At 43.0% G+C, this 15,274-nt stretch overlaps 1 protein-coding gene across 2 annotated transcripts in view; it reads right to left on the bottom strand.

Moving 5' to 3' along the window:
• Nucleotides 1–15,274, bottom strand: part of IMMP2L (inner mitochondrial membrane peptidase subunit 2) — a 591,726-nt gene that overhangs the window by 22,454 nt on the left and 553,998 nt on the right. The gene's annotated exons all lie outside the window — the stretch shown is intronic.

Raw genomic sequence — 15,274 nt, 5'->3', positions numbered from 1 at the left:
TGTAACTTCCATTCCTCATCATGTGATATGATTTTGTCATGCAGAATATTATTTCTCTTGCAAGAGATGAGTGAGGAGAAGGAATTGAGCAGTTTAGCCCTCTCTTAGTCACCTGTTGCAATTACATTTTCTTGCCCCCACAATTGTCCTACCATGTCTTTACTCTTTTTCTTACTATGAACATAATTAACAAACACTTTTTTTGTGGCTGTCTTTAGCATTTCTTGCTAGCCTAAACTCATAGACATGTTTCATGCCAGGCTGCAGGCTGGAGCTTTAGTTGTGGCAGGTTGTCCCACCTCTTCCTGCACCGATATGGGGGAACATTTGGCCTGGTGCACCACATCCGCCCCCAATTTGTGTTCCTGCACAGGAGCTGGGGCAGTGAAGTTTCCAGTGCGTAAATGGTCATAGTGAGCTTTAGTCTTTCTAACACTTTCTAACATTGGTTACTTGTTTATATTCATCCTTGGTTATAAGGCCCTCCTTTAATTTCCTAATTAAAGGAAATTTAAAGGAAAGCTAGCAGACCATGGCCACACAGCCCTGAAAACCCACAACCATCAGGCCATGAAAACCTTCAACATTTCAGGAATCAGTCTCTTTGCTGTTAAAAGGAGAGGTGACAATATTCATTTATGCAGATCAATGTAAATTAGCTTATAGTTCGAGGATATTAATAAACAGAGTGTTTTTATACAATTCACTGATATAATAAATGAACTTCTTGACCCCTCCTCCCTAATAACTAGCATAATGAAGTTCATTCAGTGTAATAGGGACCATTACTCAGACTTGATCCCAATTTATTATTTGTTGGGTGAATGATACCCTTGGTTTTGCTTACAACAAGAAGATAATAGTAATAGACACACATTAATTTCTAACCTCACAAAAAGCTGCTGCTAAGTCACAACAACATCATTTCAAATGTATATTTACTTACATTTAAAGCCAAATTAAGAGTTCTCTTTGGCCATATGTCCTTAATCATTACATGATGGAGCACTTTGAACAAATTACTCCAAACCATTATCTAGCCAAGACTATAAGGCATAATGGTTTAACACATACTTAAGTTTCTCTTTGCCTTACATAGCCCATTATATGGAAGTCTTTTTCATGCTTTACAATAGTACTTAGCTGGGTTGGAAATAATTAGGTCACAAATAAGTAATATGACCGAGAATAGGGAACTGACATAATCACTGAAGATGATATCTTAGGAAATAAATGCCATTAATGAGAATCAAGTCATTATTATGCTTATATAAATACAAAAATGAGATCAGACTGAAGTATTAGAGCAAAATTGGCTGTAATACCTAAGCTTGATTGGAAAAACTATAAGGTTAAAAGATGAGCCACGAAACTATATCCCAGCAGATTAAACTGAACACCATCAAACTCAAAAGAACAGGCTTCAACACCTGATTAACTTGGACTTAACAGAGCCCACGTTTTAAGGGCCACTTCTCACAAGAGATTTTATACTCAGGCAAGGATATCCAAGAACAAAATGCATGCTCTCCTACTGGCTGTATGCATTCATTATTTAATTTGGTACTTTTCATAGCAAAAGTCTCTGAATGAAACTGTACTCTTCCATAATAAAGAAAAGAAAGAAATAATTTTGGAAAATTAGACCTCACTGCACTTTTAAATGCATAGGCTTCCTTCTAGCAAGTGAGAAGTAATGATAATATTGTCAGAGTAGACTTTGGAGTATTAGAGTTTAGTCACTATTGTACTGTAAAGTTTATTGGGAGAACTTGGGCCAGACTGGCTGCCTAACCTACCTCACGGGTTAAAATGTGGAAGGAGAAATTATGTACACCATCCTGAAAGCTTTTGAGAAAGGCTGGGATAAAAATGTTCTAGATAGTTAGTTCATTTTTCTGTACTGCAGTACATATTCCCCATGGTGCATTTTCCCTTGGATGCCTGAATCTCATCATCACACAAGTGTACACCCACAGGATTTTGATAAACAAACAAACCCAGATGCCCATGAACAACAGGGAAATGGGAAAGAGGGGTGATTGAGGTATGCCTCTCAAAGATCACAAAATTACCTGTGAAATCATCAAAGAAAACTCCCTGCAGTAAAGAGAGAACTACTGTAATCACTATGCAGGGTCCTGAGATGAGTCCTTTTAATGACTTTGTTTCACCCTTCATTTCACAGCAAGCCCTGCTCTAATTCAGTAGCACTTTTCACTCTCGATTTCCAGATTATATAAGAGACTTAATGAACAAACTTTTCCCTTATACATTGGTCCATATTCCACTACTCACAGATTAACTCCCTCGACTAACCACTTATCTTCAATTTATTCTGAAGTTTCCAGTCCCTGGATTTAGCATTCAGCTCCCATTGATCCCCCAGAGCTCTGCTCTCATGGCTCATGTTGGTTTATATTCATCAGGAAAAAAAAAATTGAGGTACAGATATTTCATAAACATACTAGTTATGCCAATAAAGGTCTACTATTATTATTATAAACATACTTTCCCCCCTCATCAGGTAATTGGAACTATGTCTACCTGGCTTGAATCTCAAACACTTTAGGAATATTGCATAATAGCATTCAAGCCTGCTGCAGTTTAAATGCAGCAGATGCTAGCGGCAGGGAGCTTTGGGGGGTGGTTGTGAGGCAGGGCATTGGAGTCGCGGAGAGCTCTCCCAGCTTGGCAGGCAGGTCGCTGGGACGAGCGGTGGTGGAATCAGGTTCAGGGCTGGCGGGCATGGGCGGGTGGTGGGCAGCATTGGGCTTAGCTGAACATTTGTAAGGCAGTGGAATGGCGGCACGGGGAGAGTCGCTGCGGCTGCAGGTCTACCTGCTCATTGCTCAGCTCAGTGGTCAAGTGGCTGCGGTGAAGTTGGGGGGTGGCATCAGGTGTGGCAGCATGGGGTGCAGGTGGCTCGTGGGCAACCTCTGACTTCCCAGGACTTGTGGAAGGTAGTGGAGTGGTGGTGGCGGCGCAGGCAGCATCAGTACAGTGGCAGGTCCGCCTTCTCACAGCCAAGGTGGGTGCACGTTTTGCGGGTTGGCAGTGGCATGCTTGCCACTGGGGTGTCCCTGTCAGCAGAGCCTCGCCCCTGTGAGTGGTTGCTACAGTGTCATGGGAGGAGTAGCGGCCATGCGGTGGGCGCCATTGGCAGGCCGTTGTGGTCAGTGGTGGCAGTGGGTGCATGGAGTGCGGGTGATCCATGGTGTCTTTATGGGGGCCTCCTGAGTCACCCCTCAGTGGTGCGGCGGGTACTGCAGGCTGGTGTTTGGAGGAAGTGAGTCTCGCATACACAATCGCCTCAGCGTGCAGGCGCATCTGTGTGGAAGGTTGTGGAGCAGTGAGTGGGCATGGAGGGAGGGAGCTGTAGGGGTCAGGCCAATCAAGGTGTAGCCAGCAAACACCCGGGACTCGCTCCACCCCCAGGGCAGTTTCACAAATATTAAGAGGAACCATGGATAAGACTAGATATAAAGATCTACTGTTGTTTACATGAATGTCAACATGGAAGAGAAACCAAGAAACCCCCTCTTATTTATTAAGGATTCTTTTCCTTTCATTCATCTTGTTTTGAACTCTTTCTCAGATTAGATTTAAAAAATTGTTAAGTCGATTAAGAGTTGGCATGAGCTAAGAACTTGATTCCCCAGATATGAATTTTTGAGTAACTGTTACTACTTTAAGAATTAAGATGTACAGTGTTTGTCAGTTTTTTCTTTATCAGAGTCTTGTGAATTTTACAGCAGGACAATAGGTAGATATTGGCCATTGTAGGCACTGAACCTCTGTGAGACAAATTATGGCTGCTGGTATGAAGTAATGATCAAGTAGTGATCAAGATAATAGACATTGAAACATGGAATTGGATCAATGTGAAAAGTGCTACTGTAACCCTTCTATCTCTTTCCGCATTATGTATCCAAATTTTGCCCATACCTCAAAGTTGCCTGTGTTGGCGGATGGGATCTGGTGTTCTTCTGGTGTGTCTTGTGCTAAGCGACAAAGCAGCAGAAAACTTTCTGGTGTGCCACCTGTCATGTTCCATGTCAATCTTTGTGTCAATCCCTCAGGCTGCACTTCTCGTAACAGCTCCTTCCTGCCTGTATCTCTGTCCCTTTTCTAGTTCTCTGAAGTGTAGAGTTAGGGTTTGTTGTCTTATCACTTATTCTTAGTTTAAAAGCATACTGTGTTGCTGATCTTGCACCTGGATGCAATGTAGATTAACTGTCTCTGCTTTATCTCCTGGATCAAACTGGTCAACTGTGGGAACAGATATTTCCCACTCAAATTGAGATGATGGGGGGGGGGCATAGGTCCAAGAGCATAACTACCCTAACCTTTCAGGGCAAAAGTGTCTTCAACAATTATTCCGCCTGTGTATGATTTCCATCTAATGCTTTGTAACTTTTCTTCAATAAAGACTAGCTCCAGTTTTGTTCCAATACTTGGGACTCCTATTTCTTGGCTCTGAGTGGCACAGTGGGCTGCAATCCTTGAGTCATGGCACTACCAATTTAAGCAGTTCCATAGATTGATTACTATTCCTCTTTAATAAAGAGTGTATAAATGCTGTCCCAATTATTGTCTTTGCTGACTAATTAGGCCAGCCTTTCTCAGACTTTTTACCATTGAGAAACCCCTGAAATATACTTAAGGCTCTGAGAAAATGATGCAGAATATGGTTGGAAAGCATTGTACATTCCCATGCAGGGCCTCTCCCCTGCTTACCCCCTCCGGTCCCAACATTGGCCATTTCAGGAGAGGCGAATGGGTTGACATGACCATATATGGTCATATCACCTCATAAATGTTTAACAATTTTTAAAAATATATATAAAAAATAATTAACTCCCACCCATCCAGGAAATCCTTCCAAGGCCATCAAGAATCCATCAGCGTTCTGAGGTGTTTCTGGCACATTTAACCCCATGTCACTTCAATGATAGTGCTGCAGTGTTTCTCTCTAGTGGGTCTGGAGGGATACATACTGTGACACGAATATCAGAAAATAATAATGCAAATGAAAGGCAAACAAACTTGTTTGCATTTTCTGAAATTTGCTTATTACTCAAGGCATCATTCCCCCCTCCTGTCTTCAAAACTTAAAGACATTCTGCAGTCATACAATATTTAAATGCCTCTAGGAAATAAGATGAAACAACAGCCTAAAGACATAAAGAGGAAAACAAGGTGCAACCTAAGTAATAGAAAAAAACCTCAGTTGTTATAAAAATTGTGTTTTGTACCCTAGGACATTATGTATAATTCATAACAAAAGATTTATTTCATATAGCCTTGAAATAATAATAAATTAAAATAGTATCTATAACCCTACGAACATGGGTGAGTAGAGTTTGAGTCTTTTGAGAAGGGAGCAATGTAGCCATATCCCTTGGTCTTTGTCTTTTAGTTACCATTGATGGGAAATGAGGCATTCTCTGAAGACATGCCCAGAACCTGAGAGGCAGAGAGGCACACAGTTGGATTCTCCAATCTCCAGGAGAAGAACAAGAAATATTTGCTGGCTGAGGATTCTGCTATTATGAAAATCTTGCAGGACCAGAACTTGTCAGAACAGACTAAATAAGTTTTTCACCCCCTATGAAAATTGTAAAAAAAAAAAGTTAATTGTATCTTTGTGCATTTGTACAATTGAAGTCTGATGATATATTTGATTGAAACACATTAGGTCAAGGTCAAAAAATTATTTGGTATTATTGCTGTACACAGATGCTTTACATGTGCCAAATAGACATTCTTTTATGTTTTTTTAAAATATGAGGTCCTATAATAAACAGCTTAAGAGCCTCTTGTGGCGCAGAGTGGTAAGGCAGCAGACATGCAGTCTGAAGTTCTGCCCATGAGGCTGGGAGTTCAGTCCCAGCAGCCAGCTCAAGGTTGACTCAGACTTCCATTCTTCCGAGGTCGGTAAAATGAGTACCCAGCTTGCTGGGGGGTAAATGGTAATGACTGGGGAAGGCACTGGCAAACCACCCGTATTGAGTCTGCCATGAAAACGCTGGAGGGCGTCACCCCAAGGGTCAGACATGACTCGGTGCTTGTACAGGGGATACCTTTACCTTTTTAATAAACAGCTTATATTTTTCTAAAATTGATTTTATCCCGAACTTTTGGTTCTCGCCTGTATTTCAGGTTGGGTTTTTGTTTCCTTTTTTGTTACTTGTAGGTGTACACAGACACCACAATGCTGTGGGGAAAGAGAAAATCCCACCCCAGTAATACTGAATTCTGGGCACACAAAAATGGCCTTTATGTATTGGACATTAAAAAATATATATCCAACCCTACATTAAGCAAATGAACAAACTGTTCAAAACTTGTAGAAAAGTGCCACAAATATAAATTCATGAATCCATTTTGAAAATTCCTAAACGAAGCTTGTGTGGTCAATAATATGCAGAATGTATAACTATTAATGGAGTATGATGCACTGAAGGGTGAACAAATCAAGCTGCCTTTCGCCATGGCCTCGGCCCATCTAGACCAGTATTATCTACTTCAATCGGCAGCACTTCAGTGTCTCCAACAGAGAACATTCTTTCATAGCCCTGCTAGCTGATACTCTTTCATTGGAGATACCAGAGATGCAGCTTGGGACCTTCCACATACGAAGATTGCCACCAAGGTATGTCCTTTCCTTAAGTTCTCTCTACAGCAGGGGTAGTCAAACTGCGGCCCTCCAGATGTCCATGGACTACAATTCCCAGGAGCCCCCTGCCAGTGAACGCTGGCAGGGGGCTCCTGGGAATTGTAGTCCATGGACACCTGGAGGGCCACAGTTTGACTACCCCTGCTCTACAGCATTCATTCAGCCAAAACACATCTTCACTATGCATTTGATCATTTTGTGGACACATTTTACAACTCCATCAAGGAAGGGAGATTGCCAGTGCTCAAAATCTGAAATAAAAATGTGTCACCATTCTAAAACAGTGTCATATCACAATATACCAAACAGAAAATGGGATGAACGTTTTTGAGAAGGTTGAATAATGCATTATTTATTGCTATCATATTATTTTGAGGTAAAGTGGCGAACTTCAAAGCTGACATGTTCCTGAAAGCGAGTGCAATCACTTTTTGACATTGATCTAAAGTAGCTTATTTTCCCAGAGTGCATACAATGTAGCAAAGACGACAGATACCGACCAGCAGGCACATGAACCAATGAGCCTTTTGCCATACTAAATTTATACTCCTGTTCACACACTCTATATTTCAGAAAGGGAATAATTTCATTTTGAATTAAAAGTTGTAGGGTGCTTTCTAAGAAGAGTTAATCCTTTCTCCTAAAAGATGTTCTAATGATGTCCCACATACATGTCAATGTCACTAGAATAACTGAAAAGTCACATATTGACCAAGTGTTTTCTTACTTTAATGCTTGATTAATTTTTATTAAAATGAAATCACAGTATTTAACTGTTTATGACATATTCTATCTTCTCTGACTTGTACAAATGATGCCAAACCTTCTGTTTTATTCAGATCGTTATTAAATTGTTTAGTCAGTGAATACTTAAAAAACTAAGTTTCCTTCAGTTCTCAGCACATCACAGGATTTATCTTGGGTTTTTTGTAATTTGTTCATAGGTAAAGGTAAAGGTATCCCCTGTGCAAGCACCAAGTCATGTCTGACCCTTGGGGTGACGCCCTCTAGCGTTTTCTTGGCAGACTCAATGTAGGGTGGTTTGCCAGTGCCTTCCCCAGCCATTACCGTTTACCCCCCAGCAAGCTGACCTCGGAAGAATGGACTGAGCCAGCTGCTGGGATTGATAGTAGTAGATTTGTTCATACAAATCTAGTAAGTATCCACTTACCCTTAGTACATTTGTTAATTGTCATGTCCCTTTTGTCAAAACTCATGGTTTGTGAACTCTTTTGAGTCACTGCTTTCTGTTTATCACTGGGCATTTGATAGTAGTAGATTTAGGATTGGCTTTGTAGATCATTTTGATCACATGTTTGACAGGTCTGATTGACCTTTCTAAACTGGAACAACTGCAATTCATTATCTCAACAGCTGATTCAACTATTCATTTTTCTTAAATCATAGTTCTTGTTTCCCTCCTTTTGATTGCACTGAAAGTAGCTGAGTGAGCACATAGAGGCAGTCATTGAGATAAACACTATGGATTTTCACCCCAAAATTTTGATGATGGTGAACACTTTATGTGTCTTTGATAGACTTTAATGGCTATTTTTCACATTATTCTTTGGAAACTCACTGTAAGTTCTTTGCTAGTTTAGGGCTGTGCGCTTTGTGCACCCAAGGCAGCCAGTGCCGCAGTGCGGGGGGAGGGGCATTACAGGTGCGGGCGTACCAGTCAGTGCATGCACACAGGCTGCTTTAGGTGCATAAGACTGCTTCAGTGGCTGATGTGTCTAACTCTACCAAACATCATTTTCATGTCTGAATGTAACATACGACTGCTTTTGGCAAGTTTATATTGTTTGGGGTGAGTTTTGGCTCTGAGGGTTTATCTTGGCATTTTCATTACCATGTAACTATTTTCATATTACAGCAATATGTTTTTATTTATTGTATCATTTGGTAGATGTTATCAACCATTGTATTTTCATAAATTTAATAGTCTAAATTTAATAGTGATATTTTGCTTATCTGAACACCGCCCGTGGCGCCACGGGCGCCACGGACTAAATAAAAGAGTAAGATGTTCTGGGGCGGGATGTGTCCGGGATGAGGAAGGGTCCGGATTGGACCCTACCTCATGACAGACAATCGGAGGGAACAATCGGCAGGCGCGAAGCGCCTGCCGATTGGTCCCTCTGATTCCCAGCCCCAGCAACTGCGAGCCGCGCGCAGCGCGGCTTGCAGTTGCTCCTGGCCTGACGCCCGAGGGAACCTCCGAGGGAACCTCAGCAGAGTGCAGCTTCCCGGGGCTCCGATCTTCCCACGCAGGCCGCAGCCCCCGCGCACCACCCCCTCGCCCCCAACTTACAATGGTCTCCGCCATGTCTTCGCAGCCGCTCCTGGCTCGCTTCCTGCCCCGGCTTCTGCAGCGCCGCCTCTCGCGTTATCGTGCAGCCAACAAGGTTCCAGGAAGAAACAGTCCACCAGCGGCCCTGCCAGCCAGCGGCCCGATGTGCAGGTGCGGCCCGGGCGCGGCTCGCGGGCGCGGCCCGGGCGCGGACCCCGGGCGTGGCTCGCGGGCGCGGCCCACGGGTGCGGCTCGCGGGCGCAGCCCACGGGCGCGGCCCGTGCCGGTCCCCAGCCTCAGAAAGGTTGGGGACCACTGCATTACAGAGTGCACAGATTTCAGAGTGCACAATGATTTCAGTTGTTAGCCAGGGCTGCCTACTTAGGCAGAGAGCCGCCGCCCGACAAGGTCAGTTTCTAGCACCCGCTGTATTCGGCATACAGCGGGCTTTATTACTAGTCATTATATATTTTGCTTATCATTGCTTTAGGATGCTTAGGGCTAATCCTGCGTTGAACAGGGGGTTGGACTAGATGGCCTGTATGGCCCCTTCCAACTCTATGATTCTATGATTCTATATACTTATGTATAATTTCCGCTATAGTGCAAGTTGCTCATTTGTGGAACTATTTGTTAAGCATAGCCATCCTTTATAAAGCTGCTGCAGTTCATGGCAGCGGGAGGGGATGAGAGCTCTGGGTGGCTGGGAAGCCCCACGGGGAGGGCTGTCTTGGCCACATAGGTTTTTGAGCTATTTTCGGTGATTGTCTCATGCCTGATCCAGCCGGCTACCCTGCTGCAGCTGTGATAGGCATGGGCAATTAAGACTGGCTTAGAGGTGGGGCCAGTAGTCCCTTTAAAGGCAGACTCTTGCTGGTGCCTGGTCTCTTTTCTCTCCTGAGCTGTGGCTTTCCCACCCAATCTTCCTTTTTTCAGATTTAGTCACATGTATGGACCAGCAAACTAGATAAAATAAATAGAGGCCTCTAAATTCCCCAAAACAGGCCCTTGTCAAGGCAAGCATTAAGCATATTCCAGCTTGCACTTTCAGTGTCCACATCAGTATACTCCAATCAAGTAGGGAGCCATATACATTGAAAATATATATGAGCCTTTGGTTTTAAAAAAAATCCACATGTTGTACTGTTAGTCGTGACATAGCCATTTTACCAAGTGATGACAATGTTCTGGAGCCAACAATGCTCATACCTGACTTAAAACTTGTTGACCTCTCAAATAGAAGATGGAGCTGTCCACATAACCTGTAAAAACTGGAATATCCAATTCTCTTGTAGAAATTCTAAAAGGAACAAAGCAGCAAAAACATGCTGGATATAGAACAAAACACAATAGCCAGATCAGAAATCTACAGAAATAGTAAATAGTAACACTACTTGTTTTCTCAAACGATAGATCTGGAAAAGCCTACTGTTGTGTAACTAATGGAACTGAAGGTTCAATGTTAGACAAGAGTGAGAACTTTGGCTTCTCTTTGTGCATACTGATATTCTTACCGGCATGTTAGTGAACTGCTGACAGGCTAGGATTAAACATAGTGCTCCCCAAGTCAGTGGTCTTGGTTTGCTGAACATATGCTTCCACAAAGTGGATTATCTTGAAGGAATTATCTCTAGGGCCATTTAGACTACTGCCCTCATTAGATTATTTTTCTGCACTCACATTTCCCAGGCTATTCACCTAAACCACAAAACTTATCAAGACAAACATTTACACTAAAAATGTTGAGATGAAAATAATCATCAGATTTCTTTTTAATTTCAGCTCTTTAGTAAATTTATATATTACGATGGTTTCAGCAGTGCTAGAAAAGGGAAATGGAAGCAAAGGGAAATGAAGATGATGCACACAATCACCAAATATTTCATTTCAAATTTGAAGTATTTCATACAAAAATGGGTTGGTTTGATTGTAAAAAGAATGAAAGGGAATAAGTAGAGAATTTTTAAATATAAAGTCCTTTCCCCCTATATAAGTATACTTATTGCTTACCATGAAGTTTGTTTTATTTACTCCTTGGACAGAGCTGAAGCAGCTTAACAAATCTGTACCTACAAGTTCATATAATCCATACAATTTTTCCAACTAATATTTACGAAAAGCCCCTGTGGGTGGAGTGCTGTCTGGGGTGTCTGAGCTATGCTTCCGCCCACATGGCCAATCTGAATGCGCCCAGAAAAGCTGGCCATGACCAGATTGGGCTGGCCCTTGGAGTGCCTGCCTCCAGGAGCCATCCGTGAATCGCCTGGCCAGCCTCACAGCCAGACTCTGACTCGCTGACGCCAGCACAGCTCCACCACCCAACCTTTGCTGCCGGGCTGCCATGCCACCCAGCAGCCAGAGCGTCGTGACTGCCTCCACAGAAACCACCTCCGTCCTGGAGCCGCCCATTCAGTACCTGGCCAGCCTTGCGCACAAACGCTGGCTCGCCTCCGTAGATGGCACTGCTCTGCTGCCCTTACCTGCTGGTCCGCCAAATTGCCCAGCAGCCATGGTGGCCCAGCCACCTCCATGGCCATCACTCCAGCCTCCACCAGAGCGTCACACTTGGCTGCCGCATGCCACAATGCTCGCCAGCCTTTCCCTCACCCTGGCTACCAGCGCAACGAGCAGTTCCAGCACCGTGTGCCAGACCAGACGCCTCGCCCGAGCCACCATCTGGCACTCCAGGTAGGCCGCCAGTGCTCCCCTCTGAGGGGGCATTCTGTTAAAGCCCATTGCATTTCTGCATGCAATGGGCTTTCAGAGGCTAGTCGTATCATAAAACAAGAAATCTGAAGTTTAATTTTACATGTTACTCTTGAATATCAAAATTCATTATTAAAACTTTCTTCATTATCTGTAAGCTGCTAGCTAGGCCTAAAACTACTTTATTAGTTATTTCATTTCCACTTTATCCCAAATAAATGTCACCAAATTATTATGACTGATTATGGCTAATGTACTATTTAGCTAGCGACAGGTAGTAAAATGTAAAAAATTTCAGTCAGTAATTACCCTTATTCCAAAAATACAAACCTATTATTGAGTGTAGTATGCAAGACGGGAAAACATAACATCTGAATTTTAATATGCAGAATGGGCTGACATGCTTCAGGGACTTATGATAACAACACATAGTTTGCCCCCCCCCAAAAAAAAACACACACACAGACTTATAGATAATGTTCAGTTTATTAAAAACTTAGTGACTCAGGTAGGTTACATTTTATAATTCTATTCTACATATATACAGAATGGAACAGAGGATTGTCTTGGGTTGCCAACCTCCAGGTGGTGGCTGGAGAACTCCAGCTTTGACAATTGAAACATTTTCAACAGAAACATTTTCATTTGGATAAAGTGGCTGCTTTGGAAGATGGACTCTAATGATATTGTACCCCACTGAAGTCCCTCTCCTCCCCAAACCCCACCCTCCTAAGTTTCTACCCCCCAAATAATAAGGTATTTCCAAACTTGGAGCTGCCAGCACTTTGGGCCCACTAGGCCTTGTTCTGCATATACAGCTATTAGTGAACCCTGCATGCACTAGTACATTCACAGAATCAACTGCATATTTTTTGCTATATAGATAGGATCCAACCAGCTTTTCCGTGGTAGGAAGCAACATATGACAGATGATTATAACAGATGATGAAGAGAGGGCTGAACCGCTTAACTCCTATTTCTCCTCAGTCTTCTCTTGTGAGGGAAATGGTGCTCAGTGTGGAAAAAACATAACACAACAGGGGAGACGTGAATGGTGCCCTAGGATCACTGTTGGGGCAGTCCACAAACACCTAGTTTCTTTAAATGTAACAAAGCCTTCTGGGCCAGATGAATTGCATCCAAGAGTACTAAAAGAACTTGTAGGTGTAATCTCTGAACCACTTTCAATTATTTTTGACACTTCTTGGAGAACAGGAGAGGTGCCAGATGATTGGAGGCAGGCAAATGCCATCCCCATCTTCAAGAAAGGGGAAAAAGAGGATCCGGGTAACTATAGACCTGTCAGTTTGACATCTGTAGCTGGCAAAATTTTGGAACAAATCATCAAGCAGTCAGTCCTTGAGCAGCTGGAACAGAGAGCTGTGATTTCTAAGACTCAGCACGGGTATCGCAAGAACAAATCATGTCAGACCAACCCTATCTCTTTTTTTGAGAAAGTGACTATTTTACTGGATCAAGGGAATGCTGTGGACATTAAAAAGTTTTATTTCTCCTATGTTTTTGTGAACTACAACTGAATCCGAGGGGACTTATTGGCTGTTTTAGCAAAGAATTATCATATGGCTGTATTTGGATGGTGTGATACAGTTTACTAATTTAACAGAATTAACTTTTGCTTTATATTCCCACTGTCATGATGGAAGTTTATATTCTGAGGAAGAGTGCTTGCACTCGAAAGCTCACGCCTTGAATAAATCTTTGTTGGCCCTAAAGGTGCCACTGGACTCTGATTTTATATGGCTCTTATGTTACATATTTAATTTAGTTCCAAAGAAGAGAAGAACTGGTTTTTATACCATGCTTTTCACTACTTCAAGGAGTCCAAAAGTGGCTTGCAAACATCTTTTCCTTCCTCTCACCACAATACAAACCCTGTGAGATAGGTGGGATTGAGAAAGCTCTAAGAGGACTGTTCTGTGAGAAGCACTCTAAGAGAACTGACTAGTCCAAGGTCATCCATCTGGCTGCATGTGGAGGAATGGGAATCAAACCCAATAATTGAGATTAGAGACCGCTCTTCTTTAAGAATTACACCACACTGGCTTGAGCGCTAATGCATACTACAATGTTCCTCCAAGGTAAATCCCTTTGATTGCTAGATGAGTTCTTGCACTGCTCTGGGAAGGTAAGTTTCAATTACAATATCTCCAACTAAAAAGATCAGGCATAAGTTCTACCTGAGACCCTGGAGAGCTGCTTCCAGTGTGCACAGACAGTACTGACCTTAATGTACCAGTGGTCTGATTGAGTATGAAGCAGCTTCATCTGCACAATTGGAATTGTAATGAATGACTATGAAATAGACCATTTCTGCACAGAGGACTCACCCCACTGATCCCTGGTTTTTTGCCACGGAATGGCTCCCTGGACCTTTTCCCAGTTCCTCACAGGGGAGCCTTCGTACCCCTTCCTCCCTGTTTGCCCCTAGACATGCAATTGTCAAGGGACAGGAAGTGAAAATGTCCCACTTTTTAAAACTTGCAAATCATTGTTACATGGTGAAAACTCCAAATCATCCAATTGGCCCCTTGCCCCAGGACCAGTCAGTTGGAGGCGCTGGCCCAACTTCTTCCATGGCCACAAAGCTGGGAAGCTGGGCCGGGAGGGGGGGCAAAGGGCTTCATGGCCGGGGCAGGAGCTGGGCCCACACGTCACATGCGCTGGCCCAGCTCCTGCCCAGACCGTGAAGCCAGGAAGCTGGGCCGAGAGGGGGAGAGGGAGGCAGGCTTCACAGCCACAACAGGGACTACGAGGGCTCCTAGCACCCAATGTATTTCAGGTACAGCAGGCTTAAGAACTAGTTGCATTATAATGCAAAACTGTAACAACATAAGGAACGGGATACAAAAACGAGGATACAAAAATGCTATCCCCCCCCCCCACACACACACACACACAGCACAAAAATCTATCTCCAGCAAATGATTCATATGAGAAAGAAAGATGCAGACAAAACATGGTGGGTGAGTTGCTATTTTGGTATATAAGAATTGCATGGTCCACCTTTTTTTTTTAAGGTAGGGGAAGGTTGCTATGGTTCATGACTGAAGTGACACTCAGTGGGGGACGGGGGAGAGAAATGGCTGGGCAAGCCTGACTTTTCACACTTCTACATGACCCAGTGCTGACATACATTCTGTTGAATCCTGCATAAAAAAATGGAATGTGAGTTTTTGTGTGTTCCCTTCGCGTGTGTTGGGACAGCCATGGGACCCTGCATGAAAGGGCCTGATTCCATGCAGAATATCCTTTGGTGAGACTGTTCAATTCCAATCACAATGCTTGGCAAATTCTAGATTTTGAGAAAAGGATGAGACATCTGCCATTATGCTAAATCAGCAGATAGTCACTCAAACATGATGTTGATTTTCCATGCTAGTCATGTCTACTTTCAATAGGTCAGGAGCCAAGTATATAGAAATTTAGTTGAGTATGTGTGCTATCATAATAAAACCATCTCAATCCCACCACTCAGCAAGAACAGAGAATGCTTATTATGTATATTTCTTTTTAAAATGCTAAAACATCTTTAATTACAGTTCAGCTGTAGGCTTATACCATTTTTTCCTTTT

The sequence above is a fragment of the Paroedura picta genome, chromosome 5 (genome assembly GCF_049243985.1).
Source record: "Paroedura picta isolate Pp20150507F chromosome 5, Ppicta_v3.0, whole genome shotgun sequence".
Taxonomy (NCBI): Eukaryota; Metazoa; Chordata; class Lepidosauria; order Squamata; family Gekkonidae; genus Paroedura; species Paroedura picta.
Note: the sequence above shows the minus strand (reverse complement) of the source record. Positions and strands in the feature narration are given on the sequence as shown.